Here is a 6,486-nt window from a genome sequence, read left to right as displayed (position 1 = left end):
TTATTTTGCACCTGATTTATTTCCAAGAATTTCTACTCTACTCCACGGCTGGTGTACTTATCTACATCTGTTTTGAGTGGGGAGTTGTGCCACACTTTGCATAAAAAGTCTCCCTTTCATGGAGATGCGTGCCAACTTTCAGCTCACTTGTGCAACATGTTCATGTGCTTTCTAATTGGACCAGTCTTAGGGCCCTTTCACATGAGCGAGGTTTCCGCGTGGGCACAATGCGTGAAGCGAATGCATAGCACCTGCACTGAATCCTGACCCATTCATTTCAATGTGTCTGTGTACAAGAGTTTTTTTTTTTCACGCATCAGTTCTGCGTTGCGTGAAAAATGCAGCATGTTCAATATTCTGCGTTTTTCATGCAGCCCTGGCCCCATAGAAGTGAATGGGGCTTTAGTGAAAAACGCATTGCATCCGGAAGCAAGTCCAGGTGCAATGCGTTTTTCACTGATGTTGTTAGTAAACTCTCAGTTTTTTATCACGTGTGTGAAAAACGGATCAAAACGCTGGCGGCTACCTCGGTACCGAAGCGGACTTCAGAATCCTATTTTAAAATGTACCCTTAGGGTAGGTTCACACAAAAAAAAAAAAAATTTATTTTTTTCTGCAGGTTTTTAAGCCAAAGCCAGAAGTGGATTAAAAAAGGGATCAGAAATATAATGGAAGGACTTCTACTTCTCCTCCTTCCTGATGGATCCACTTCTGGCTTTGACTAAAAAAACCTGAAGGGAAATCTGCCTCAAAACCTGCTCTAAAAACTGTGCGCCCTACCTGCACTAGTCCTGATATTTACACAGGGTGAACAAAGGGGCCTGGTAAATTTATAAAAGCTCATTAAAAAATATATATATATATATATATATTTTTTTTTATGCCACTTTTGGGAACAGTAGTCAGGAGTTTTTACTATAATTGGCAGAAATTATAGTACAAGTCTACACAATCTCAAATCTGTTTTTTGGGGAGTATGGACGATTTGAAGATGCGCCATATTTATTAAGAGGCCTGTTCCGCTTATTACGTTTGGCACATCTTAAGGGGGTTGTTCAGGATTAGACAAACATGGCTGCTTTCTTTCAAAAACAGCACCACACCTGCGCATGTGTCCACGGGCTGTCTCATATTGCAGCTCAGCTACATGCACACGACTGCTCAGTGTTTTGCGTTCTGCAAATTGCGGATGCCACCCATGTGCGTTCCGCAATTAACGGAATGAGTCACCCGTAATAGATATGCCTATTCTTGTCTACAAAATAGACCAGAATAAGACATGTTCTCTATACTTGCAGGGCCACAGAACGGAGCAAAGGATGCGGATAGCACGAGGACTTCTGTCCGCATCTTTTGCGTCCCCATTGACGTGAATGGGTCTGTATCTGAGCTGCAGAAATTGCGGCTCTGAGGTGGACCCAAACAACGGTCGTGTGCATGAGGCCTTATAGTGTCAGTGGGACAGAGCTGCAATACCACACACAACCTGTGTGATGGGGGTGGTGCTGTTTTTGAAAGAAAGCCGCCACGTTCTTCTAAGGGCAAAAGGCGGATACTGGCCATCCATTCTGCAGAACAGAACGTCCTGCCCTCTATAGAACTGTCCTATCCTTGTCTGTAAAATGGACAAGTATACAGCATGTTCTATATTTTATTTTTTATTGACTGGGTCCTCATCCAACCCGCAAAAAAGCAGATCGCATATGGACCAAAAATACGTTTGCGTGCATAAGTCCTAATCCTTTAAATTCTCTCCTAAGTTTTTACCGCCTATTATTTGGCTTCCTTTGTAGGATACTTTTGGCACACTGCTGCCCACACAGCGCCAGGCCACAAGATCTTGGCTCAGGGAATGGATTTTTTACATTTCACTACACTGATGGTAATTCTATAGAAGACCTTTACTTTTCAAATACTGACATGTTCTACATTTTCAAACTCCTGATGTATGAAGGCCCAAATTCCACATAAAAAAAACTGTAAAAACTCGCGCCAGTTCTAAATGTAAGACCACTTCCTTGCTGTTTTTCATTTAGACCATTTTCTACGCCTAAGGCCTCATGCACACGACCGTTGTTTTATTCCGTGTCCGTTGTTCCATTTTTCGTGATTTTCTGCGGACCTATTGACTTTCAATGGGTCCGTTGAAAACTCGGCTAATGCACCGTTTGTCATCCGCATCCGTGGTTCCAGTCCGTCAAAAAAATATAACCTGTCCTATTATTTTTGCGGAAAACGGTTCGCGGACCCATTCAAGTCAATAGGACTGCTAAATAACACAGAGGTACACAAGATTGTCATCCGCGCCCGTTTTTTTCCTATCATTTGCATGGCAAACCTGTCTTAGATTTTTTTTTTACTTTCCTTCATGTCTGGTGATCCTCCTAAAATAAAGGAAGACACACGGAAACAAAAATGGAAACGGACCACGGAACCCAATTTTTGTGCATGAGGCCTAAACCAGTCGTAGAAAATAGTAAATGAGACAGGCCTGTCGGCCCCTCCCATGCCCGCTTTCTTAGACCTGGCATGAACTGGAAAAAGTTGCAGATTGTGGCGCAAATAACCTTTTCACTGCAATCTGCGCCAGAAATACTCTTGATATAGGCGTATTTCTGGATAGTAAATGACCCCCCTAATATCGTATTCTGGATGCATGTGAGAAAGATTTCACAGCCCTTATGCACACAGTCACAATTCTTTGTTCGGTTCTTTTGTGCGGATTTCACCCTTTTCAGTGTAAGGCCCCCTGCACACGAACGTGTGCACCCCGTGGTCGAACACAGTCCATGGGGCAGAGGATCGCGGACCCATTCACTTTAATGGGTCCGCGATCCGGATGTTCCGCAAAAAGATAGGACATGTTCTATCTTTTTGCGGAATGGAAGTATGGGACGAAACCCCACGGAAGCACTCCGTAGTGCTTCTGTTCCCCATCTCCGGATTTGCAGACCCATTCAAGTGAATGGATCTGCATCCGGGATGCGGAATGCCCACGGAACGGCACCCGTGTATTGCGGATCCGCAATACGGCAATGGGAAGCACACGTTTGTGTGCAGGGGGCCTAAGGGTGAGATCTGCGGCAAAACCACATATAACATGTGCAGAAGAAAGAAAAACAAAATGGTAATGTGAACGCAGCCTAAGACCAGACTGAGTCGAGCAAGTTCAATGCGAGAGCGGTGCGCGCGTAAGCTTTGATTTCCCGTCCTGACCTCTGCTGCTCTGACAGGATCACAGCCGGCATCTGTGCTGATTCAGGCAGTCAGAAAATCTTGGCGTAGGTGTGAACGCGGCCTTAGGTCTCATGCACGCGAAGGTGTGTTGGTCAGGCCCGTGCTGCGGGCCGCACATTGAGGCCTACAATGGAGGGGCACTGACGCAAGACCCAGTCACTTGAATGGATCCCGAGATCTGCATCCGACGGTCCACACCACGAAAGGTAGTGCATGAACTACTTTTTTGCGGTGCAGAGGCACGGAAAGAAACCCCACAGAAGCAGTTCCGTGCCCCGTTCTGCTCTGTTCAAGTGAATGGGTCCGCATCCATGATGCGGTGCACAAACGGCCGGTGCCCATATTTTGTAGACCCGCTGTTTGCGACCCGAATACGGGCCCGGCCGGCACACATTAATTTTTTTGGTCCTCCTATCAACCCCACAAAAATGGAATAAAAAGTACTAAAAAAAAAAGTTGTATGTTCTCCAAATTCGTACTGATGAGAACTACAGCTCGTCCTAGAAAAATAAAAAATGGCTCTCAGTATATGATGGCACAAAAATAAATTTTTCAAGTATATTAAAAGGGTTATTCACCCCTATAATTGACCCCCTATTGCCTGGGCCCCTCATATAGGCTATAATTACCCCGGTCCCCGGCACCCGCTTCACTTCTAATTCCCTGCACGGCCGCTGCTGCATCTCCCCGTAAGGCCTCATGCACACGACCGGTTTTTTTTGCGGTCCGCAAAACGGATTTCCGTTGTTCTGTGATCTGTGACCGTTTTTTCTTCCGTGGGTCTTCCTTGATTTTTGGAGGATCCACAGACAAGAAAAGTGAAAAAAAAAACTAAGTCAAGTTTGCATTGAAAATGATAGGAAAAACGGACACGGATCATGGACGCGGATGACTATCTTGTGTGCATCCGTGATTTTTCACGGGCCCATTGACTTGAATGGGTCCGTGAACCGTTGTCCGTGAAAAAAATAGGACAGGTCATATTTTTTTCATGGACTGGAAAAACGGATCACGGACGCGGAAGCCAAACGGTGCATTTTCCGATTTTTCCACGGACCCATTGAAAGTCAATGGGTCCGCGAAAAAAAACGGAAAACGGAACAACGGTCGCGGGTGCACACAACGGTCGTGTGCATGAGGCCTCATGCGGATCAAAACATCTGGTGATGGGGGGAGCAGCCAATAGCAGGCCGCGACGGGGACGAGCTTCTCTAGCGTCACCTGCGATGCTAGGGAGGCTCATCCTTGTCGCAGTCTGCTATTAGCTGCTGCCCCCCGCGTTGCCGTAAGTTTTGATCCGCGCAATGGGGAGTTGCACCGGCGGCCGTGCAGGGATCAGAAGCGATGCAGGTGCCGGGGACCGGGGTAATTATAACCTATGTGATCTATATAGGAGTCCGGGCATTGGGGGGGCTGGATAACCCCTTTAGTTGTGCACCAGTAATATAACTTAAAAAAAAAACAAGACCTATTGGATATCACTGTTCTGGTGCTGACCCACAGAACAGAGGTGACACTTCATGTTGCAATTGCTGTTTTTTCCATTTACCCCATAAAGTATTAATCAGTAATATACAGTATATAAGTGTATATATATTGCCCAAAATGTTGGCAGTGAAAAAATAACTTGTCTCACATAAACCAGTCCTCCCACAGCTACACTGACGGGAGAACAAGGCAGGACTGCTGGAATGCAACGATGAAAAAATAATTGCTGTTTTATCAAAACTAGTGCAACGTAAAGCCGAGCAGTCGCCCATAGCAACACATCGGAAATGCCTGTAACGTGCACTAGTCCATAGACTACAGTCCTGGCGCCAAATCGACACGCAGAGCGAATTACAAAGTTTAATGAGTTCTAATAGCGAGACGCAATGCCATGTAAAACCACAAATAGCACTGCAACATACTTGACTCTGCTACATCTGTCTTTACAATAGGCAGGAGTATGGAATTCAGAATCGATGCTATTTACCCCAGGTAAAAGGCACACCTATGTGGCGTCCATTACATGACCTCAATGAATTGTATGGAGAAGGATATAGGACCCCAGATCCCCTCTTCATCAAGAAATAGGAAAAGGGCTCACGGATTAGGAAGCAGAAGAACGGTGGTCGTTCTGTGGATGGATCAGGAATGGATGACAGTAGACACCACGCTGACTGTGTGGAGACCAGAATAGGTTTTTTCCTGCCTTCAAAAATGATGATCTTCATACACAAGTGTGAACAAAACTTATATCATACACTATATATATAGTATCCATTTATCTGTTATCCAATCTATCTATTGTAATATCTATCTGTCTAATATCGACCTTTATCCATCTCGTATCTATCTACCTTTTATTTCTCTATCTATCTAATATCTATTTAATTTCTATCTAATATCTATCTTCTATCTAATGTTTATCTATACCAAATATCTATATCTATCTATCATCTAATATCTATCTAATATCTATCTATATCTATCTATGTAATCTATCTATCTATATCTATCTATGTAATATATCTATCTATCTATCTATCTATCTATATCTATCTATGTAATATATCTATCTATCTATCTATGTAATATATCTCCTATCTATCTATCTATCTATCTATATCTATCTATGTAATCTATCTATCTATCTATCTATCTATCTATCATCTAATATCTATCTATCTATCTATCTATCTATCTATCTATCTATCTATCTATCTATCCTTACCTATCTCATATCTATCTACTTAATCTATCTATTAATCATCTATTACTTATCTATCTATCATCTAATATCTATCTATTTTCTATCTATCTATCTATCTATCTATCTATCTATCTATCTATCTATCTATCTATCTATCTATCCATATATCCACTATTCCTATGATATATGGAACATCTACAACCTAGAAACCACCAGCATCCTGTAAAATAAGCCCAGAGAGGTAATAACAGCATGTCCATCCCTTACCTGTGTCTGTAGATACCAGGAGCACAGAAGATACAACCACCAGGCAGGAGTCCTCTCAGAGGGAAGTCCTCCCTGTCTGTGGGGCACATATACTGTATTTTGGATGGCAGCTGGATGAATCATTGATCTGTAAAGGGGATTACAAGCCTAGTCCCCTCACATCCCTGAAATGCAGAACTTCAATAGACATCAAAGGGACATGCCTGGCCAAGGTTAAACTGCTTAACACCGTCATTGCTGGGGAACAAGGAATGCATAACAGTTTCCCACAAAGACCCAAAACATTT

This window comes from Bufo bufo, chromosome 7, assembly GCF_905171765.1.
Source record: "Bufo bufo chromosome 7, aBufBuf1.1, whole genome shotgun sequence".
Lineage (NCBI taxonomy): Eukaryota > Metazoa > Chordata > Amphibia > Anura > Bufonidae > Bufo > Bufo bufo.
The sequence above is the reverse complement of the archived record's forward strand: the minus strand, read 5'-3'. Positions refer to the sequence as shown.